This window comes from Ranitomeya variabilis, chromosome 4 (assembly GCF_051348905.1).
Source record: "Ranitomeya variabilis isolate aRanVar5 chromosome 4, aRanVar5.hap1, whole genome shotgun sequence".
NCBI classification, from domain to species: domain Eukaryota; kingdom Metazoa; phylum Chordata; class Amphibia; order Anura; family Dendrobatidae; genus Ranitomeya; species Ranitomeya variabilis.
In genome coordinates, this window is record NC_135235.1 from 532,010,635 (window position 1) to 532,035,866 (window position 25,232).

The 25,232-nt window shown below is 43.3% G+C and overlaps 1 protein-coding gene and 1 long non-coding RNA gene across 3 annotated transcripts in view; one reads left to right on the forward strand and one right to left on the reverse strand.

Annotated features, from left to right (window-relative positions):
* The window catches only part of THRA (thyroid hormone receptor alpha), a 162,820-nt gene that overhangs the window by 19,559 nt on the left and 118,029 nt on the right, over window positions 1–25,232 (forward strand). The window lies entirely within an intron of this gene.
* Window positions 883–23,429, reverse strand: LOC143769121 (uncharacterized). Its single transcript, XR_013214218.1, has 3 exons — window positions 23,367–23,429; window positions 1,639–1,840; window positions 883–1,218 (listed from the first exon to the last, which is right to left on the reverse strand). It is a non-coding gene; the product is annotated as an uncharacterized LOC143769121 (long non-coding RNA).

A 25,232-nucleotide genomic window follows, 5' to 3' on the forward strand; every position in this document is an offset into this window, starting at 1 on the left:
GAAAGGGAAGATCAAACTGTACACAGCACTGTAAGCGGCCCATCAGTGGGGGGTTTACAGAGTTCAGCATTCAGAGAATTGGTAAATTTGCAGTGATTCTATCAAAACTGATGCAAGCAGCCTAGTAAGTGATACATCACTGGAATCAGAGTCGCTGTCCCTACATCATGTGGTTCTAAGATGAGGTAACAAAAACCTGGTGTCAGATTCCCCTTAATAAATTTGGTGCCTTTTGGGCAGTTATAACAACAAAAGCTGAACTCCACTCCGGCTATGAGTGAGCACAGATAACACCAAAATTTGAGACAATTTTTTGTAGTAGGGTCTGATAAATGTGTCGGACCTAATGGGCCCCCACTTCTAGTGATTAACTTGTTTCTCCAATTTTACAAAAGTGTCATAAACAAGAAAAGTTTCAAATATGGCGCGCACCTTGTTTACACTGCCAAAGTGGCATGAATCTTTTAAGAAATATTTTAGCCTTGACTTTATACATGTTAGTCAGTTTGTACAACTCCCCCCCCATCCAGGTGAGACGTAATGTTGGGAAGCATAGGGATGGATTTATGGAGGTGATGAAAATATGGCGTTGAATGACTATGGAAAATGACTACTATCTTGGCGATTCATTTGTGTTTACCAGCTGGTTTTCTTTTTAAAGCGTAATCGTAGTTAACATATTTATTTGATAAGTCAATAGCACACATGAAAATAAGAAAGTTGTAACATTTCTTGTCAGCGAAATCTGCTTCTTTTTCCATCAGGACTTTCATTCTCAAAAGTCTCAATTCCAGGGTGATTCTGTATGCAGTGAAGACAGATTGTTACATGACTGAGATAACAGACTATCTGATTCTTTTTTACATGTGGGGGAGAGAAGGATTTGACCTGCTACATTTTAATGGCTTGTCCTTATGTTATTGATGGAGATAAGCTGCTGCCAGGTAAGTCTGGCAGCGTCTCTTCCTGAGAACAAAGGAGCGCTCAGCTGAGCCGAGTGCCCCGTGCATGGGGGAGTCGGGAGAGAAAGCTGTCAGCATAAAGATTAGATGGTTGATAGCTGCCTAAACTGCATGGGGGGCTTAATTTATTTATCCGGCCAGCATGTAAGGATACATTTTTCCTGCAGTGCAATGCATGGTAGGCAATCCTATTACTAGAGGCTTCCCCGGACCATCGGTGGTCAGGCTCGATTTCAAGAAGATGTTGGCACGCGATCTGACAAACAAAACAAAGAAGTTTTGGATTTGTAGTGTTTCTCTTCCATATAGAAGATGATTATTTAGATAATGTTAAAAAACTTTACACTAAGAAGTGTTCTTTAAAGAGGACCTGTCACCAAGCCATTCATTCTGGAATTCAACCTTATTATTTAGCGCTCATTTTTATCGTCTTTACCAATGGAATGTGACCCACAGGTTCTGTATTTAGGATGCTCTGCTTTATTACACCCAACTCCTCCTTAGAAAAACCATAAAAGGTAGCACTAAATAAAAAATAAACATATCTCTTGAACCATATAGCACATTAAAAAAAAATCCCAAAAACCCAGAATACTAATGGGAGCCTCGTGAATAAAATAAGAGCAAAATCTTGTCGCTTTTGACTTGGCTACAGGGTCTCTTTTTTGCAACTCACATTCCTTTCAGCTTCTTGTTGTGTATAGGAGATGTACCGTACTTTCTTCCTTTTATTAGTTTTCAGACTGTAGCGTATTAGCGCGGTACTATAGTAGATATTGGTTCCTTGCTCTGATTATCTATTGTTTGGTCACAAATCCCCGGCAGTTCCCAATGTCATTGTTTGGTTTCTGATTCTTTTTCATCTTCATCTGTGACACCTGCGAGTCCAGAAAGCCAGAGCGGAAAATCAATAAAACATGTCGTAAAATCCAAATGCATTTGCAGATGCAAACAGAATTAAAAAGCCGCCTTTTTATTAGTTGTGTTAATTAGTTGTATTGAATTTTGCCCAAGAATTCTGAACTGAGGCTAAACCCAATAAAAATAGGACATAAGAGATCTAAAAATGTCACCAATGTTGAGCGCATTTTATGGAGCTTTGTGCATCAGAATTGTCTCTGTGTTTTTTGTGTCCCAGAGTTTACTTTTTGTTGCGCAGTTTGTACACACACACATATATTGTACAGGACACCCATGGCTGTTTGTCAACTTCTAAGGCTCTGTTCACACTTGGATCACTTCCTTTGAAGGTCACTGTAGCATAACCTGCCGTGTTTCCCTATTCATATCAAAACCAATAAAGTTACCTAAAAATAATCTCATTCTAAGTCAGCGAGGGGTGAAATAGGGATTTTGGTGGATTAATATATGTTGAACGGCTCATGACTAATATTAATAGATCTTTCATATCCACCATGAATCCTTTAAAAAAAAGGCATGGTATAAAACGGAATAGATGTATACTTTAAAAGCTGACTTGGATGAGTAAAGACTAAACTTTAGGTTAAGTCCAGTTGTCCATTTGCGTATTGTCTTTGTTCCCTTTTTTTCGGAACAGGCAAACTGAATTGATGTTCAAAAATGATTCATTATATTGTTTATGCAGAAGGTAAGCAGAGGGGTCTCATTGAGGATTATGGGGTCTGTTTGGGTTCCACTTGGTGCCGTTTTAAAGAATGGACAAAAATAAATTCATGCATGCAGATCTTTTTTTATCTAAATGGGGATCTTCTGCTTCTGCGTGGATAACTGATGCAGTGGATCACTTTTGAACATAAATTCCGTTTTCCTGTTCCAAACAGAATGTGCAGACAGACACGTGAACATAGCCTTATATCAAAGGTCATCTTTTTTCTATGTTTTAGATTTTAAAGGAGCTCTGTGTTTCCAAATATGTTCTTATAGAAACTCTCCATGCAAAACAAATACATATCACTACGGATTTCTCATCGCTGTTTATTAAATCGATATTTTAGATCTTGTGAGGTCGTTGTGCTTACTTTGAAAATCCATGTCAACATTAAAGTATATGTGTCATAGGTTTACCGCGACAGAGAGGAGCCAGAAAACCGCAGCATCCTACTCCTGAACTGATTAGAAGCACTTCATCTTCATATTAAACTGTGTACATTTCTTTTGATAGTGCAGGGGTTCATCTGCTCAGTTGAGAGCTCCTGGAGCTTTAGGCTCTCATCTGTGCACGGTTAGCCACTCCCATCTCCTATATAATCTGGGTCCTGTCTAGCACTCATTGTCAGAGAAGCTTATGCTGCTCAGCTGGAGGTTGTTGGTGGTTATTGGAGAAGGCATTTATCTGTGACTGTTGCTAGGTTTTTAGTGTGTGATATTTCCCTTTTTTCTCCTACTTTCGTTTAACCCCATCCTCCACTCCCCGGTGTTTACCTCTGTTGTTTATGTGTGTTTATTTGTATGATTGGTATTTTCATTTATCCCTGTTTGTATTACCTTGTTAGTCTGGTTCGTGTATCACGATACACTACTATTCCCCTGTTCCCTGGGTGGGGGAAGGGTACAGACTGATTCAGAAGCTAAGGCAAAGTACGTGACCCCAATATCTTCACCATCAGAGGTACTTTGGGGAACAGGGCGAGCTAGGGCACCCCTAGCGTTAAGGACAGGGAAGGAGCCCCTGATCCTGGGAAACCTGGCAATAGAGCCATGGCAATATGGTTGTATAATCCTTTTTACAAATGTATTTTGTGCCCGGCTGAAGTCCATTTTATTATGAAAATTATATAGCAAGTCTGATACAGATTTCCCCCCTAAAAATGATGTACATCAGCTTCTAAAGGTCCAATAGATCTTTGTATGCAGTTTGTATAGTGAAATATGGTCACAGATCCACTTTAACCCCTTCATGACCCAGCCTATTTTGGCCTTAATGACCTTGCCGTTTTTTGAAATTCTGACCAGTGTCCCTTTATGAGGTAATAACTCAGGAACGCTTCAACGGATCCTAGCGATTCTGAGATTGTTTTTTCGTGACATATTGGGCTTCATGTTAGTGGTAAATTTAGGTCGATAATTTCTGAGTTTATTTGTGGAAAAAACGGAAATTTGGCAAAAATTTTGAAAATTTCGCAATTTTCACATTTTGAATTTTTATTCTGTTAAACCAGAGAGTTATGTGACACAAAATAGTTAATAAATAACATTTCCCACATGTCTACTTTACATCAGCACAATTTTGGAAACAAATTTTTTTTTTGCTAGGAAGTTATAAGGGTTAAAATTTGACCAGTGATTTCTCATTTTTACAACAAAATTTACAAAACCATTTTTTTTAGGGACCACCTCACATTTAAAGTCAGTTTCAGGGTTCTATATGGCTGAAAATACCCAAAAGTGACACCATTCTAAAAACAGCACCCCCTCAAAGGGCTTCATGTTAGTGGTAAATTTAGGTCGATAATTTCTGAGTTTATTTGTGGAAAAAACGGAAATTTGGCAAAAATTTTGAAAATTTCGCAATTTTCACATTTTGAATTTTTATTCTGTTAAACCAGAGAGTTATGTGACACAAAATAGTTAATAAATAACATTTCCCACATGTCTACTTTACATCAGCACAATTTTGGAAACAAATTTTTTTTTTGCTAGGAAGTTATAAGGGTTAAAATTTGACCAGTGATTTCTAATTTTTACAACAAAATTTACAAAACCATTTTTTTTAGGGACCACCTCACATTTAAAGTCAGTTTCAGGGTTCTATATGGCTGAAAATACCCAAAAGTGACACCATTCTAAAAACACCACCCCTCAAGGTGCTCAAAACCACATTCAAGAAGTTTATTAACCCTTCAGGTGTTTCACAGCAGCAGAAGCAACATGGAAGTAAAAAATGAACATTTAACTTTTTACTCACAAAAATGATCTTTTAGCGAAAATTTTTTTATTTTCCCAAGGGTAAAAGGAGAAACTGGACCACAAACGTTGTTGTCCAATTTGTCCTGAGTATGCTGATACCTCATATGTGGGGGTAAACCACTGTTTGGGCGCACGGCAGGGCTCGGAAGGGAAGGAGCGCCATTTGACTTTTTCAATGAAAAATTGGCTCCAATCTTTAGCGGACACCATGTCGCGTTTGGAGAGCCCCTGTGTGCCTAAACATTGGAGCTCCCCCACAAGTGACCCCATTTTGGAAACTAGACCCCCCAAGAAACTTATCTAGAAGCATAGTGAGCACTTTAAACCCTCAGGTGCTTCACAAATTGATCCGTAAAAATGAAAAAGTACTTTTTTTTCACACAAAATTTTTAGCCTCAATTTTTTCATTTTCACATGGGCAACAGGATAAAATGGATCCTAAAATTTGTTGGGCAATTTCTCCTGAGTACGCCGATACCTCATATGTGGGGGTAAACCACTGTTTGGGTGCACGGCAAGGCTCGGAAGGGGAGGCGTGCCATTTGACTTTTTGAATGGAAAATTAGCTCCAATCGTTAGCGGACACCATGTCGCGTTTGGAGAGCCCCTGTGTGCCTAAACATTGGAGCTCCCCTACAAGTGACCCCATTTTGGAAACTAGACCCCCCAAGGAACTTATCTAGATGCATAGTGAGCACTTATAACCCCCAGGTGCTTCACAGAAGTTTATAACGCAGAGCCGTGAAAATAAAAAATAATTTTTCTTTCCTCAAAAATGGTTTTTAGCCCAGAATTTTTTATTTTCCCAAGGGTAATAGGAGAAATTGGACCCCAAATGTTGTTGTCCAGTTTGTCCTGAGTACGATGATACCCCATATGTGGGGGTAAACCACTGTTTGGGCGCACGGCAGAGCTCGGAAGGGAAGGCACGCCATTTGGCTTTTTGAATGGAAAATTAGCTCCAATCATTAGCGGACACCATGTCGCGTTTGGGGAGCCCCTGTGTGGCTAAACATTGGAGCTCCCGCACAAGTGACCCCATTTTGGAAACTAGACCTCCCAAGGAACTAATCTAGATGTGTGGTGAGCACTTTGAACCCCCAAATGCTTCACAGAAGTTTATAACGCAGAGCCATGAAGATAAAAAATAATTTTTCTTTTCTCAAAAATGATTTTTTTAGCCCACAATTTTTTATTTTCCCAAGGGTAACAGGAGAAATTGGACCCCAAAAGTTGTCCAGTTTCTCCTGAGTATGCTGATACCCCATATGTGGGGTAAACCACTGTTTTGGCACACGTCGGGGTTCGGAAGGGAAGTAGTGACGTTTTGAAATGCAGACTTTCATGGAATGCTCTGCGGGCGTCAGGTTGCGTTTGCAGAGCCCCTGATGTGCCTAAACAGTAGGAACTCCCCACAAGTGACTCCATTTTGGAAACTAGACCTCCCAAGGAACTAATCTAGATGTGTGGTGAGCACTTTGAACCCCCAAGTGCTTCACAGAAGTTTATAACGCAGAGCCATGAAAATAAAAAATAATTTTTCTTTTCTCAAAAATGATTTTTTAGCCCACAATTTTTTATTTTCCCAAGGGTAACAGGAGAAATTGGACGCCAAAAGTTGTTGTCCAGTTTCTCCTGAGTACGCTGATACCCCATATGTGGGGGTAAACCACTGTTTGGGCGCACGGCAGGGCTCGGAAGGGAAGGCACGCCATTTGGCTTTTTGAATGGAAAATTAGCTCCAATGATTAGCGGACACCATGTCGCGTTTGGAGAGCCCCTGTGTGCCTAAACATTGGAGCTCCCCTACAAGTGACCCCATTTTGGAAACTAGACCTCCCAAGGAACTAATCTAGATGTGTGGTGAGCACTTTGAACCCCCAAATGCTTCACAGAAGTTTATAACGCAGAGCCATGAAAATAAAAAATAATTTTTCTTTTCTCAAAAATGATTTTTTAGCCCACAATTTTTTATTTTCCCAAGGGTAACAGGAGAAATTGGATCCCAAAAGTTGTTGTCCAGTTTCTCCTGAGTACGCTGATACCCCATATGTGGGGGTAAACCACTGTTTTAGCACACGTCGGGGTTCGGAAGGGAAGTAGTGACGTTTTGAAATGCAGACTTTGATGGAATGCTCTGCGGGCGTCAGGTTGCGTTTGCAGAGCCCCTGATGTGCCTAAACAGTAGGAACTCCCCACAAGTGACTCCATTTTGGAAACTAGACCCCCAAGGGAACTTATCTAGATGTGTGGTGAGCACTTTGAACCCCCAAGTGCTTCACAGAAGTTTATAACGCAGAGCCGTGAAAATAATAAATGTGTTTCCTTTCTTCAAAAATATTTTTTTAGCTCAGAATTTTTTATTTTTGCAAGGGTAACAGGAGAAATTTGACCACAAAAGTTGTTGTCCAGTTTCTCCTGAGTACGCTGATACCCCATATGTGGGGGTAAACCACTGTTTGGGCACACGTCAGGGCTCGGAAGGGAAGTAGTGACATTTGAAATGCAGACTTTGATGGAATGGTCTGCGGGCGTCACATTTCATTTGCAGAGCCCCTGATGTGCCTAAACAGTAGAAACACCCCACAAGTGACCCCATTTTGGAAACTAGACCCCCCAAGGAACTTATCTAGATGTGTGATGAGCACGTTCAACCCCCAAGTGCTTCACAGAAGTTTACAACGCAGAGCCGTGAAAATAAAAAATCATTTTTCTTTCCTCAAAAAAGATGTTTTAGCAAGCAATTTTTTATTTTCACAAGGGCAACAGGAGAAATTGGGCCCCAATAGTTGTTGTCCAGTTTGTTGTGAGTGTGCTGGTACCCCATATGAGGGGGTAAACCACTGTTTGGGCACACGTCAGGGCTCGGAAGGGAAGTAGTGACATTTGAAATGCAGACTTTGATGGAATGGTCTGCAGGCATCACGTTGCATTTGCAGAGCCCCTGATGTGCCTAAACAGTAGAAACACCCCACAAGTGACCCCATTTTGGAAACTAGACCCCCGAAGGAACTTATCTAGATGTGTGGTGAGCACTTTCAACCCCCAAGTGCTTCACAGAAGTTTATAACGCAGAGCCGTGAAAATAAAAAATAATTGTTCTTTCTTCAAAAATTATGTTTTAGCAAGTAATTTTTTATTTTTGCAAGGGTAACAGGAGAAATTGGACCCCAACAGTTGTTGCCCAGTTTGTCCTGAGTATGCTGGTACCCCAAATGTGGGGGTAAACCACTGTTTGGGCGCACGTCGGGGCTTGGAAGGGAGGGAGCACCATTTGACTTTTTGAACGCAAGATTGGCTGGAATCAATGGTGGCGCCATGTCGCGTTTGGAGACCCCTGATGTGCCTAAACAGTGGAAACCCCTCAATTCTAACTTCAACACTAACCCCAACACACCCCTAATCCTAATCCCAACTGTAGCCATAACCCTAACCCCAACACACCCCTAACCACAACCCTAACCCCAACACACCCGTAACCCTAATTCCAACCCTAACCCTAATCCTAACCCTAATCCCAACCCTAACCCTAATCCCAACCCTAACCACAACTGTAACCCCAACACACCCCTAACCCTATCCGTAACCCTAACCACAAGCCTAATCTTAACCCTATTTCCAACCCTAGCCCTAATTGCAACCCTAACTCTAAGGCTATGTGCCCACGTTGCAGATTCGTGTGAGATTTTTCCGCACGATTTTTGAAAAATCTGCAGGTAAAAGGCACTGCGTTTTACCTGCGGATTTACAGCAGATTTCCAGTGTTTTTTTGTGCGGATTTCACTTGCGGATTCCTATTGAGGAACAGGTGTAAAACGCTGTGGAATCCGCAAAAAGAATTGACATGCTGCGGAAAATACAACGCAGCGTTTCTGCACGGAATTTTCCCCACCATGGGCACAGCGGATTTGGTTTTCCATAGGTGTACATGGTACTGTAAACCTGATGGAAAACTGCTACAAATTCGCAGCGGCCAATCCGCTGCGGATCCGCAGCCAATCCGCTGCGGATCCGCGGCCAATCCGCTGCGGATCCTCAGCCAATCCGCTGCGGATTTGCGGCCAATCCGCTGCGGATCCGCGGCCAATCCGCTGCGGATCCGCAGCCAAATCCGCACTGTGTGCACATGCCATAACCCTAACCCTAACCCTAACCCTACTCCTAACCCTACCCCTAGTTCTAACCCTAGTTCTAACCCTAACCCTAGTGGAAAAAGAAAAAAAAAATATTTTCTTTATTTTATTATTGTCCCTACCTATGGGGGTGATAAAGGGGGGGGGTTTATTTATTATTTTTTTTATTTTGATCGCTGTGATAGAACCTACCACAGCGATCAAAATGTACTTGTAATGAATCTGCCGGCCGGCAGATTTGGCGGGCGCACTGAGCATGCGCCCGCCATTTTGGAAGATGGCGGCGCCCATGGAGAAGACGGACGGGCACCGGGAGCCTCGGTAAGTATAAGGGGGGGGAGATCGGGGCACGGGGGGGTGTCGGAGCACGGGGGGGTGACATAGGAGCACGGGGGGAGCGGACAGGAGGACGGGGGAGCGGAGCACAGGACGGAGGGGACTACGGGACAGATCGGTGGCTTGGGGGGGCGATCGGTGGGGTGGGGGGGGCTCACATCAGTGTTTCCAGCCATGGCCGATTGTTATGACCCCAGTGGACAGGGTCTCAGAGGAACGTGTAAGTCTGCAAGATACAAAAATCCAGCTCATAGGGCTGTGGTAACTGGGTTGACCAAATAGCTACTCCTAACGCCAACACTAGAAGTAGCCGGGGATCATGCCTACGGTGATCGCTAGATGACTCGCGCCAGCCGGAGAATCTAACTACCCCTAGGAGAAGAAAACAAAGACCTCTCTTGCCTCCAGAGAAAGGGACCCCAAAGCAAGATACAAGCCCCCCACAAATAATAACGGTGAGGTAAGAGGAAATGACAAACACAGAAATGAACCAGGTTCAGCAAAGAGAGGCCAGCTTACTAATAGCAGAATATAGCAAGATAACTTATCTGGTCAACAAAAACCCTATAAAAATCCACGCTGGAGATTCAAGAACCCCCGAACCGTCTAACGGTCCGGGGGGAGAACACCAGCCCCCTAGAGCTTCCAGCAAAGGTCAGGATACAGATAGGAACAAGCTGGACAAAAATACCAAACAAAACAAAAGCAAAAAGCAAGGAAGCAGACTTAGCTTGAAAAACAGGAACCAGGATCAGAGGACAAGAGCACAACAGATTAGCTCTGATTTCAACGATGCCAGGCATTGAACTGAAGGTCCAGGGAGCTTATATAGCAACGCCCCTGAACTAACGGCCCAGGTGAGGATATAGGAAAAGACAGACGCTCCAGAGTCAAATCACTAATGACCACTAGAGGGAGCAAAAAGCAAAATCACAACAGCCGATGATATTGCAGCATCGGCCATGGCTGGATTGTAATATTTCACCAGTTTTTTAGGTGAAGTATTACAAATCGCTCTGATTGGCAGTTTCACTTTCAACAGCCAATCAGAGCGATCGTAGCCACGGGGGGGTGAAGCCACCCCCCCTGGGCTGAAGCACCACTCCCCCTGTCCCTGCAGATCGGGTGAAATTGGAGTTAACCCTTTCACCCGATCTGCAGGGACGCGATCTCTCCATGACGCCACATAGGCGTCATGGGTCGGATTGGCACGGGTTTTCATGACGCCTACGTGGCGTCATGGGTCGGGAAGGGGTTAAGGCCAAGTTCACACTTTGAGAATTTGGTCATTATTTTACTTCAGTATCTGTAAGCTAAAACCAGGAGTGGAACAATCAGAGAAAAATTGTAATAGAAACACGTCACCACTTCTGTATTTATCACTCACCCCTGGTTTTGGGGTATAACACAATGTATCGGCTTTGCATGGAGTGTTCCTTTAGAGTAGATCTGTCACCTCTTGAGTTGAGCTGCTCTTCTAGAATTCACTGCACTCTGTTAATGCTGATTAATATGTCTAAATCTTATGATAACTCCACAGTGAAGCATACTTCCAGTAAGCTGAATTTATGATTAATTTGTTATCTTATTAGAAATAATGCTGAACATTCAGTTCTCCCAAACTTTTTCCAACAGTCTATGGTATCGGAGATTGAATTGGCGGCGTGGTTGGCAGTGACCACATACATGGATAGTCATGATAACATCCCACAGTGAAGAAAATGAATAATAAAATGTAGCCATGTTCATCAGCGTTGATATGGAGTGGCGTGGATTCCTTTAGGTATTACGGCCACCCTACTAGATCACCCTCTCCCACTAACCATTTTAATTGATTGTAAGCGACAAAAATCCTCTTTTTTCCGGCTGTAAACTGTCTATTGTTTTACTAGTTTTACTATACTATGGGTTATTTTTCGCATCATATCTGATCGCGGACAGGGACTTTTGAATCTTTACGTGTTTGGATTGCAGTGACATTTCTGTACTCCACAGTAGTGTATGGACTGGCCGTTTATGTAGTTCTTTAATATTTTATGTAAAGTACAAAGACTGTGCTTGGGTTCAGTAATTTTCCTTCAGGACAAAGTATGATGGACATGTACCTGTTCAGTGTTTCTATTTGCATGTTTGTTGCTTAATACATCAGGACGGATAGCCCAGAGCTAATATTCTATTAGGGAATACAAGGAAATGGCTTTTCTTTTGTGCTGGGCGTACTTATTACACTGTGTCCCTGAGTTTACGGTGACGTCCCACCTAAATAGGAGTCACTGCCACAGAACTCTCCCCATGCTGCACGATAAGGACTAAGAGCAGTTATGCTCGAAACGCGTAGACCCGTGTCCTTTATATGTTTTGATTTTTCATTTTTCCCTTTTTTAAATATGTTGCTAATATAATAATGTTATACTATACATTCCTCATTTCCTGCGGATGCTTGGTTTTCCATTTTGCTTCTATATCTACACCTAGTAGTCGGTCTAGAGCCTCCACGCACCGCACCTCGATTCAAAGCGTTTTTCAGCTTATAGCCTACATACAACATTTCTACTCTTTGTTTCTGTTCACACGTATGTGTATTTTTGCAAACGAGTCGTCATGGAGCATACTTGCCAGTGCGCGTGCTGACTGTTTTTTTACGGACTGTTTGAGAAACTTCCGTCTTTTTTTTTCACATGAGAAAAAATGATGAAACTCTTAGGCTAGTGTCGGACGACCGATTTTCTCTCATCTGAGAAAATCAGGCCGATTATCTAATGACACTTTGATCAGAGTTTGATCATAGTGTGATCCAATTTTCTCAGATGCGGAGAATGAAAAAAAAATTCTTCGTATTCTCCATTCTGTCCATCTGTGAAAATCAGACTGCATTCAGATGTCATCCAAGTGCTATGCATCAAAACAGCGGTTAGCACTCCGATTTTTACAGTCGTGTGCACGAGCAAACTACCAAACACTGATGAAAATCTGATCAAAAACACTGATGAAACTTTTCTTTTGCCTAAAATAAAAATCACTGATGTCGGAATGAGCACTAATTAAGCGGGAAGCCAGCTGTTGGGGGCTGATATGTTGAGTCTGACATTAAGGGCAGCGGCAGGTGTTTTATATAAAACAAGAGGTATCAGATAGGTCGCGTATAGTACCGTAATAGGAGGAGATTTATAGAGACAAAGCACGGAGCTTAATAAAAGGGGGGGTGGAATTATGGCAGCTCCGAATGCGGCAGGTGCTTCATACCACACAAAAAACAATGGGACGGTAATTGGAGGGGTTCCTTGAAAGTGACACAATGGAGGCTTACCTGATCTTTAAGGGGTTTCATGACAACACTTGGGGCTAGAGTTACACAAAGACATTTTTGTAGTCACACAGCACAAGTGGAGTCTTTCACAATTTATCAGGTTTTAAGAGCGCGATGTAAAAAAAAATATTTAGTCACATTTTCCAGTAAACAGTTGCTACGTAGATATAAAGGATGGATGACTTTACTTGACTCAATGGGTTTGAGCTCTAGTTTATGTATGGCCGCAGCTGTATTGTTCATTTGTGGGTCTTATATCGCTAGAAAAAGACATACAGTAATTAATAATTATTTTAGTAATGTTTTGCTAAAAGATTGCATCTGTTTTTGAGAAAACTATTTTGGATGCCATTAGTCTACAGGGCTTACCCTTATTTGTTGTTACTTAGGTTTTCAATAATTGGATTTAACTAAAAACACATGCAAACACCATACACACCATGCGGCGAGTTGTTACAAGGGTACCAAGTTGCCCATACAGGCCATGCCATACGCCATACACACAATGTGGCGTGTTGTTACCGGTGTACCAAGGTCCCCATACAGGCCATACTATACACCATACACACCATGCGGCATGTTGTTACAGGGGTACCAAGGTCCCCATACAGGCCATACTATACGACATACACACCATGCGGCATGTTGTTACAGGGGTACCAAGGTCCCCATACAGGCCATACTATACACCATACACACCATGCGGCGTGTTGTTACCAGTGTACCAAGATCCCCATACAGTCCATACTATGCGACATACACACCATGCGGCATGTTGTTACAGGGGTACCAAGGTCCCCATACAGGCCATACTATACATCATACACACCATGCGGCGTGTTGTTACCAGTGTACCAAGGTCCCCATACAGGCCATACTATACACCATACACACCATGCGGCGTGTTGTTACCAGTGTACCAAGATCCCCATACAGGCCATACTATGCGACATACACACCATGCGGCATGTTGTTACAGGGGTACCAAGGTCCCCATACAGGCCATACTATACATCATACACACCATGCGGCGTGTTGTTACAGGGGTACCAAGGTCCCCATACAGGCCATACTATACACCATACACACCATGCGGCGTGTTGTTACAGGGGTACCAAGGTCCCCATACAGGCCATGCTATACACCATACACAATGCTATACACCATACACATCATGCGATATGTTGTTACAGGGATACCAAGGTCCCCATACAGGCCATACTATACACCATACACACCATGCGGCATGTTGTTACCAGTGTACCAAGGTCCACATACAGGCCATACTATATGACATACACACCATGCGGCATGTTGTTACAGGGGTACTAAGGTCCCCATACAGGCCATACTATACACCATACACACCATGCGGCATGTTGTTACCAGTGTACCATGGTTCCCATACAGGCCATACTATACACCATACACACCATGCGGCATGTTGTTACAGGGATACCAAGGTCCCCGTACAGGCCATACTATACACCATACACACCATGCGGCATGTTGTTACAGGGATACCAAGGTCCCCATACAGGCCATGCTATACGCCATACATACCATGTGGCATGTTGTTACAGGGATACCAAGGTCCCCGTACAGGCCATACTATACACCATACACACCATGTGGCATGCTGTTACAGGGATACCAAGGTCCCCGTACAGGCCATACTATACGACATACACACCATGCGGCATGTTGTTACAGGGATACCAAGGTCCCCATACAGGCCATACTATACACACCATGCGGCGTGTTGTTACAGGGGTACCAAGGTCCCCATACAGGCCATGCTATACGCCATACACACCATGCGGCATGTTGTTACAAGGGTACCAAGGTCCCCATACAGGCCATGCTATACACCATACACACCATGCGGCATGTTCTTACAGGGATTCCAAGGTCCTCGTACAGGCCATACTATACGACATACACACCATGCGGCATGTTGTTACCGGTGTACCAAGGTCCCCATACAGGCCATACTATACACCATACACACCATGTGGCGTGTTGTTACATGGTACCAAGGTCCCAATACCATACGCCGTACAAGATATCGGCCCCTTACTGATCATTAGAGAATAACTCCCTCATCCACCAGTACTTGTGAGCCATGAAATGTATCAGTTCGGTCACTTTCTGCTATGTGACCGTGAGCCCCTTTACTTGTTGAGCCCTTATGCAGCTGCCCAGGTTGCACATATGCTGTATCTGCCCCAGCCATGTGCATTATAGAAGTCTTAAAAACATGACATTAAAGGACAACATGAGGACTTCTAGTTGGGATTTGTTGTTTTCGTCACAAGGGGAACTGCTCTTTAATGACTTTCCTGGCGGCAGGGAAGGCTGCGATACACTGCGCCCCTGTGTGAGCATCACAGCAGCACAAGGAGGAAATATTAAAAATAACTGTTCAGTTACCGAGGCTCCTGTCTGCAGAATAGGGCTGAGAGGAAGGCTTGGCCTGGGAGACATGTGGGATTTTGGCTGACCGCAGGGAAGGCGAGGGGCCAGGACGGACTGGGCTGGGTTCCCACGCTCTCACGCGTGGCTTACAGGGTCTGATGTAAGATTTCATAATATCCCAAGCAGACAGCAGGAGGAGGAGAGTGGGCCTTGTGTTGTGTGCTGGCCTATGAAGTGGGAGGGACAGGTTACAGCACTGTGGCCTTCTTAGTTTGGTCTTTTCTTCTGAGTTGAAAACTTTTTGTTGAGTTTGTGTTGGGGTGTGCAGCCTTTGTGTCATGGTATGAAAAAGGGAGAGGACACAGTAGGGATTGTGCGGAGTTATACAGGGAGTGGGGTTCTCGTACAATCGGGGATACCCCACAGCAACCATCGACACACCCCTGAATTTTCTTGTTTGGACAGGAATTACATTTTCACTTTCTGAGCATAAAGGAGGGGGAGGAGAGCGAGAGCGATGGGGAGGAAGGCTGCTGGATTTCAGAGCGGACTGTAAATCTGGAGGGAAACATCCAATCACCCAAATTAAAAAAAGTGAATAATAGAGCGCCCACCGCCCCAGTGGCCTCATGTCGCTGACCTGCCTAATGGTGCCCATGTTTTTCTCTGATTTGGCTATGCTCAATATGACCTAGAGAGGAGAATGAATGCTACAGGCCTATTTCCAGAAAACCAATACCAAATACCGCTCGGTGACTTTAACTATGTAGTTACCCTCCAAGCGTATGAACAGCCGCTATGTACACATATGGATATAAATATACACATATATCTATATATACAAACCTCAACATGTTGTGTAAAGCTATATGCTCTTCTTCTATAGAAACTTCTCTGTAGGTTTTAACGAGTTCCGGGATCCTCAGGATCCATCTTACAACTTCCTTAACAGTGAAGATTGTAAGATGCTCTGTATAAATTTAGTTTTCAGGGACTAAAAAGCATTCTTTATATTCTTGTCACAACACAGTTTATCTTCAGGGCCTCGGCCATGGCCATATTATGGCCCTCAGATAATCAGAGCGGTGCTAGGCAATATCTTATAGGTGCTCTATATGAAAGTGGTCCTAAGTAATAGCACCATTCATTATTATAATTACCATTCAAAAGTAAAAGCACCATTGATCACCAATATTAGGATTTTGTGTCGGGATCAACTATATGTTTGCGGCATACTTTAAAAGAAGGTTATAGCATTTCTGAGACAAACAAATACCTCCAATTAGAAGTCTAGTATAGTTCTTCTGATTATATCTGTTGCTTACCTCTTGTGTAGGCATTGCAGTAGCTTAAGTATCCATGCTTACGACCACTAGCAACTTACTAACTGTCACTATATGAGTGGTCGTAACCATGGATACTTCAGCTACTGCAATGGCCTGCGCGTGAGGTAAGCAACATAGCGAATCAGAAGAACTATACTACATTTCTAATTGGAGTTATTTGGAGCCATGATGACATGGTGAGGTTCTTGTAAAAAATAAAAAAAAATACTTTAATTATTTTAATGGTTCAAATTACTCTTGCATTATATATGTATATATTGCAATATACATGGATATATATGTGTGTACCGTATATATTGCAAGGTGGATGGATGGATCTGATCCAGTTACTGAAAAGAGCATAAAGCTATATATGCCCTGACATGGCCCAGGAGGATGAGGGTCCATTTGCCTTTTTTTTGCCTACACCCATGTGACTTTACTGTATATCGTGTTTATTCATGCATGTTTATATCATGGCAGCACTCAGTATTCCAGCAGAAGTACAGCTTGGCTGCACTCAGCATGGCAGCAATGTTCTGCTTGGTGTCCTACAGCCACGTGTCATCTGTTAGGTGAGTGCTGGGATGGGGGCTGTAATGAGGGTGTTCTTTAAAGCCGCAGAACTCGAAGTCTGAACTGCGCTGGGCTCCTCAGCCTCATCAGGAGGCCCCATCAGTCATCGTGGTCATGACTATGTCAGTTTTATCTCTGATCAGTGTAAGCTGGATTACGTTTTATGTCTGTGGAGCCGTGTCATATTCCGTTTCTAAAAACTCCTCTGCGATCTGATTTCCTTTTCTGAGAAAGAAATTAAGACCGGTTCACTGGGTTTTAGCGGTTGCTGCCATTACATGTTCTCATCTCTGTGTTATTTTTTTTCTGTTTCCATATAAGCGCCTTCTTAAAACGTATTTACAGGTACGTGTGTAAAATGAACAGATGAAATCGATGGATGTCTGTTGATTTTAGTGAATATCTACAATCCTATAAAGATGATTTTTTTTATTTTTGCCTGCAACATAAAGAATAACTGAAAGATTTCAGAATGCTAATTCTGAATTGGATAACTGACTCCCTTTAAACAGAAGAGCCATGTTTTTCCTCAGTATGCTCTGATAGGACAATTGAAAGGGTGTTCTCTTAACCAGACCCATTCAAACTTATTCTAGTCAGACCTCACCTGACAAGTTCTGGGGCTTCTAGGGCCTTGCCAGCAGACAAATAACACCATGCAGCTCCCATAGTATCACCAAACAAATACCTCCATACGGTTCCTATATTATCCCAGTAGCATTGACCAAAGACCTCCATGTTATGCACATAAAGCCCCCTAGTAGCACAATAGTACAGCATAACATACAGTAATAGCAGCGTGAAAAATTAGATACCACAATGCAGCACGGCATACCTCCATGCAACACCAAATCTGAACCACAATGTAGCACATCATACCTGCCCGCAACACCAAATGTGAACCACAGTGTAGCACAGCATACCTCCCTGCAACACTAAATGTGAACCACAATGTAGCACAGCATACCTGCCCGCAACACCAAATGTGAACCACAATGTAGCACAGCATACCTCCCCGCAACACTAAATGTGAACCACAATGTAGCACAGCATACCTCCCCGCAACACTAAATGTGAACCACAATGTAGCACAGTATACCTGCCTGCAACACCAAATGTGAACCACAATGTAGCACAGCATACCTCTCTGCAACACCAAATGTGAACCACAATGTAGCACAGCATACCTCCCTGCAACACCAAATGTGAACCACAATGTAGCACAGCATACACCAAATGTGAACCACAGTGTAGCACAGAATACCTCCCTGCAGCACCAAATGTGAACCACAATGCAGCACAGCATACCTCCCTGCAGCACCAAATGTGAACCACAATGCAACACAGCATACCTCACTGCAGCACCAAATGTGAACCACAATGTAGCACAGCATACCTCCCTGCAACACCAAATGTGAAAGACAATGTAGCACAGCATACACCAAATATGAACCACAATGTAGCACAGCATACCTCCCTGCAACACCAAATGTGAACCAAAATGTAGGACAGCATACACCAAATGTGAACCACAATGTAGCACAGCATACCTGCCCGCAACACCAAATTTGAACCACAATATAGCACAGCATACTTCCCTGCAACACCAAATGTGAACCACAATGTAGCACAGCATACACCAAATGTGAACCACAGTGTAGCACAGAATACCTCCCTGCAGCACCAAATGTGAACCACAATGCAGCACAGCATACCTCCCTGCAGCACCAAATGTGAACCACAATGCAACACAGCATACCTCACTGCAACACCAAATGTGAACCACAATGTAGCACAGCATATCTCCCCGCAACACTAAATGTGAACCACAATGTAGCACAGCATACCTGCCTGCAACACCAAATGTGAACCACAATGCAGCACAGCATACCTGCCCGCAACACTAAATGTGAATCACAATGTAGCACAGCATACCTGCCCGCAACACCAAATGTGAACCACAGTGTAGCACAGAATACCTCCCTGCAGCACCAAATGTGAACCACAATGCAGCACAGCATACCTCCCCGCAACACTAAATGTGAACCACAATGTAGCACAGCATACCTGCCTGCAACACCAAATGTGAACCACAATGTAGCACAGCATACCTGCCCGCAACACCAAATTTGAACCACAATATAGCACAGCATACCTCTCTGCAACACCAAATGTGAACCACAGGGTAGCACAGCATACCTGCCCGCAACACTAAATGTGAACCACAATGTAGCACAGCATACCTGCCCGCAACACTAAATGTGAACCACAATGTAGCACAGCATACCTGCCCGCAACATCAAATGTGAACCACAATGTAGCACAGCATACACCAAATGTGAACCACAATGTAGCACAGCATACCTGCCCGCAACACCAAATGTGAACCACAATGTAGCACAGCATACCTGCCCGTATCACCAAATGTGAACCACAATGTAGCACAGCATACCTGCCCGCAACACCAAATGTGAACCACAATGTAGCACAGCATACCTGCCCGCAACATCAAATGTGAACCACAATGTAGCACAGCATACCTGCCCGCAACATCAAATGTGAACCACAATGTAGCACAGCATACACCAAATGTGAACCACAATGTAGCACAGCATACCTGCCCGCAACACTAAATGTGAACCACAGTGCAGCACAGCTTACCTCCCTAGTAGCATCAAGTACTACGTTACAGCATATAATACCCCCAGCAGTGCCAATACTACATTGCATTACAAAATACAGTACATGCCTTATAGCTTGAGAAGTGCTGCTTGGAACCATTGTAGATACTACTGTGAATGGTATGATATGTAATATTAAGCCCCTTATAGTCCATTGAAGCCTTTGCAAGAAATGTAACAAAATATGGTGCCCATGCTGTGCTTCTATCTTTACACCTATTTCTCCGTGCACATTGGATGGTTTGTATATTAGGTACAACCTTTTATTGATAATTGGGGAAATATAGTTATAAATGTTTGCACTTCCATTGTGTTGGTATCACATTACCTACAAAACTTGGCCCCGTTTATTTGGTTTTAGAGTCTTGACTGCTTCCTCAGTTCATTTTTTTCCCACTGTGCTTAGGACAAAGGCACCTTGGATGTGTTCTGCTTGCTGCCAACAAACCCCTTACATATTGGGTCATGTCTTTCTGTCTCCCTAGGGAAGATTTTAACACAGGGAAGTTGTTTGGTGCCAGTATGTATTAGGCATAAGAGCAGTGCACCCTCACAGCGATTGGCAACCTATAATGAATTCTGCCTTTACATTTGTGGAATTCACATGGAGGGTCAAATATCAAGGTGCGACTGGTGTGTAACCAGTGTATAATGGTGCTGTTTTCTTACTAGGTGGTGTTCATTCTAGCACTAGAAGTATAAATAGTATTCCTTGTGAACTTTGGTTATAGTTTTGGTGAAGATAACATTTTCTTACATTTGCACCTATCTAATGGGTAGTTTATGCATTTTTGCGGAAGCCACTTTATTAAGTGCTATTTCTTTTTTTTCTGTAAAGTTTTCTATTATGTTGATATACACTGCTCAAAAAAATAAAGGGAACACTTAAACAACAGAAGATAACTCCAAGTAAATCAAACTTCTGTGAAATCAAAACTGTCCACTTAGGAAGCAACACTGACAATCAATTTCACATGCTGTTGTGCAAATGGAATAGACAACAGATAGAAATTATTGGCAATTATCAAGACACACTCAATAAAGGAGTGGTTCTGCAGGTGGGGACCACAGACCACATTTCAGTACCAATGCTTTCCGGCTGATGTTTTGGTCACTTTTGAATGTTGCTTGTGCTTTCACACTCGTGGTAGCATGAGATGGACTCTACAACCCACACAAGTGGCTAAGGTAGTGCAGCTCATCCAGGATGGCACATCAATGCGAGCTGTGGCAAGGAGGTTTGCTGTGTTTGCCAGCGTAGTGTCCAGAGGCTGGAGGCACTACCAGGAGACAGGCCAGTACACCAGGAGAGGTGTAGGGGGCCATAGGAGGGCAACAACCCAGCAGCAGGACCGCTACCTCAGCCTTGGTGCAAGGAGGAACAGGAGGCACTGCCAGAGCCCTGCAAAATGACCTCCAGCAGGCCACAAATGTGCATGTGTCTGCACAAACGGTTAGAGACTGACTCCATGAGGATGGTCTGAGTGCCGACGTCCACAGATGGGGGTTGTGCTCACAGCCCAACACCGTGCAGGACGCTTGCCATTTGCCACAGAACACCAGGATTGGCAAATTCGCCACTGGTGCCCTTTGCTCTTCACAGATGAAAGCAGGTTCACACTGAGCACATGTGACAGAGTCTGGAGATGCCGTGGAGAGTGATCTGCTGCCTGCAACATCCTTCAGCATGACCGGTTTGGCAGTGGGTCAGTAATGGTGTGAGGTGGCATTTCTCTGGAGGGCCCACAGCCCTCCATGTGCTCGCCAGAGGTAGCCTGACTGCCATTAGGTACCGAGATGAGATCCTCAGACCCCTTGTGAGACCATATGCTGGTGCGGTTGGCCCTGGGTTCCTACTATTGCAGGGCAATGCCAGACCTCATGTGGCTGGAGTGTGTCAGCAGTTCCTGCAGGATATTGAAGCTATGGACTGGCCCGCCCGTTCCCCAGGCCTGAATGCGATTGAACATATCTGGGACATCATGTCTCTCACCATTGACCAATGTCATGTTGTACCACAGACTGTCCAGGAGTTGGCGGATGCTTTAGTCCAGGTCTGGTAGGAGATCCATCAGGAGACCATCCGCCGCCTCAACAGGAGCATGCAAAGGCATTGTAGGGAGGTCAAACAGGCATGTGGAGGCTACACACAATACTGAGCATCATTTCCTTGTTTTGAGGCAATTCCACTGAAGTTGGATCAGCCTGTAACTTAATTTTCCACTTTGATTTTGAGCATCATTCCCAACTCCAGACCTCTGTGGGATATTAGTTGTGATTTACGTTGATATTTTTTAGGTTTTATTGTTCTCAACACATTCCACTATGTAATGAATAAAGATTTACAACTGGAATATTTCATTCAGTGATATCTAGGATGTGGGATTTTAGTGTTCCCTTTATTTTTTGAGCATTGTATAAAGCAGGGAGTCCGGCCGCTATTTTTACCCATGTTTGCTCAGTGATGTCACTGTCACATTCTTCTATAGTACAGATGCTGTTTGGTGATGTTGAAGGAAGCTTGGGAGTCTTAAACATCGCTGGCCAAAAGCAACAGATTCCTAATGAATGTCCCCCTAACACACTGCATGCCAGAAAGGACCTTAAATGCTCCTAGTGTTACACATGGTAGAAGATCCAATATTCAAGGCTCTCATGATGGAAGCGCAGATTTCTATTCCTTTAAGACATTTCTAGTTACCGAGATTGGCCAGAGTGATATATGCTTTCTCTTAAAGGGGCTGTCTTACTAGATACACTTTTCACCTATCCAAAGGATAGGTGGTAAATGTTAAATCACTGGGAACCCTGACCAATCTCATCAATGGGGATCCAAAAAGGAATGTGAATGGAATGTTAGTACGCATTTCTGACCACTGTTCTATTTATTTCTATGGGGCTAGGATACAGCTGTTCAGTCAGTCCCATAGAAGTGAATACATCCGTGCTTGAGCATAGATGCTGCTGTTCCAATGACCCAGGGATCCACACCTGCCAGTTTCCTGGCACTAACATCTGGTGGTAGGCCTCACATGACAGCTGCAGCCAATCAGTGACCGCTGATCAGCTGCAGTGTTCACATTCTATCCGAACAGGAAGACACTGTTGGGTGGAATGTGAAGGTTGTAGTGGTCACATTACACTTCCCTCCCAATGCTGGATATTGATGCCAATAGAATGGAGGTGAATACAGTATAGGGTGCTCAGGGTTGGCACCCGCCCCCGTGGACAATAATTTTTTTTTCTCACACCGTCCTGTGCTCACTTTTATAGTAGTGGAGAACCTCTGTAAGGTGCCTGTACATTGTAGATTGACATGAGCAAAGTCCCCAATCTTTTGGAAGCATTAGCCGACAATCTAATAGGTATGGAGATGTCTCGAATCGCTCCCCAATAGCAAAGAAAAGAACGATTGGGCTTGTTAGAATTCATCATGACCCATCCAAGCACAGCACGCATCTTTATGAGGGGGTTGGGAGGAATAATCTTCAGCCAAACAAGCTTTCTAAAGTGTATAGACATTTTTACAATTAGGTTATCTGAGTGGTCAAAAAAAATCCTAAAACGGGTCTACCTCCTCTCCCTCTTTTCTTGCCAACGTCTTTGCAATCCCTCCTACATCTGCCCAGGTAATGAGGTTCAGCAGCTCCTGTCATTGTACTGGCCATGTATTTTACAGGAATCCATCTTGTACTCTGCTTAGCTCTACTACCACTATACTTTTCCCTTCAACCATTTACCTTGGATTTTCAGAATATTTTTCCCGTCTGAGCCTGTAGGTTTTCTGGTCCGTCAGATGCTATTAATGCAATTCCACTGCATTGTTGAAGGATTTGGTAGCTGTAGGAAATATTGATTAAAGACTTTCCATGTATGACACTTTTAGGATCCCAGTTGGCTTCTGCTAATAAGGTCTTCACACATCTACTAGCAGATGTCAACCCAATCCCCTTATTAACATTCAGCCATGAACATATTCCCTATGGTAGAGGGTGGCTAGAAGTAACCTCTGGTGCCCATCTGTTAGGCATTGGGGAGTAGAAACAAGTTTATGCTCCCTGAGATCCATGAGAGTTCCTCTATTAAGATTATATTATTATTGGATCCAAACAAAAACTGTAACATTTCCAGAATAAATCAAATACGGAATAATTGATGTGTGAGCAGAGCCATGCCCAGAATCCATGATGAGTGGACTGGTAGATTGGGCCCTAATCTACAACTCATTGGGTTAGAGGAAATTACTGGCCTTTCCAACAAAACGTCATTGTGCCTTGTCCTGTAACTGTCCTGGATGGGGATAGGGTCGATGTAACCACTGTACAAGATTTTTAGTATAGCTTCAGGCTTTCCTAGATGCAGGGATCGGAAGTTGGATCTCTAGGCAAATGGATTTTGACAGGTGTGGAATGGTGTCTCGGCAGGGAGCCCCGGGCTACTGATGAGGGTGTTTTCTAAAGATCTTGTTCCCTAGACATCATGTCCATTTGATTCCTCTAGCTTTGACAGTGAGGAGGACTCATTAAAACTAGTGGAAAGAAAACCTTCAGCAGTTGCTCCTAAACACCAGTAACTTTAATTCTCTTATCACATATTACAAAACTAAAGTACTGTAGATGTTCTATTGGCCGCAGTTAGCCAAGTTTCCAAACACATTGGGTATTTTTCTGAATTTCACATTATAGAAGAAAGATATATATCTTGGTACCGTGTTAGCCAGTAGATAGAAAAATGTTTAGAATTGAGAGTCCTCAGTGGTTGATACCTTTTAATGGCTAACTGAAAAGATGGTAACAAATTGCAAGCTTTCGAGACTACTCAGGTCTCTTCATCAGGCATAGACTAATACAAATTCTGAAGAATCACCTATTTATGCACAACATAGCACAGAAAAAAAAAAACATGGATAAGACAGGTGGCATGAAGCAGAATTACCATGAGTGATAAACAGTTATGTCCATAAATGTTGGGCCAGTTCTTAGATAAGGAATGTTTTATTGTCCTCTGATTGGGGTCTCTGTTGTGATAACGCCTCATAGTCTGAGGGGCAAGTTCCTTAGTTGATGTAAAAAGACATAAATCCATGCGGACACATTCATTCCACCACTAAGACAGTCAAAGGTCGTCATCAGTTTATATTCCCAGACTCTTCTGTCTCTCTGAGTTTTGAAGTTTCCTTTTAACACAAGTAATTTCATGTCCATAATGCTATGATTTGGGAGACAAAAATGTATTGCCACAGGTAGATCCATTCTTTTTTCTCTTATTGTATGGCGGTGAGAATTCATTCTTGTTCTAAGCTTTTGCCCTGTCTCCCCCACATACAGACCCCCAGTTGAACATTTAGTACAAATAATTAGGTACACCACATTAGATGTGATGCAGCTGAAATACCTGGTATCTTGTAATCCTGATGTGAATTGGGGATCTTTATCTTGTCCGTGGTCATTATAAATGGACAGGTTTTACATTTTTTCTGATTGCAGGGAAAGGTACCTGCAGCTGTTGGAGAGGACAGGGAGCTCTTGACAATGATGCTTCTTAGATTTGGGGGCTGTCTAAAACACAGTAGTGGGGGCTCTGGAAAAATGGATTGTAAGCGGGCA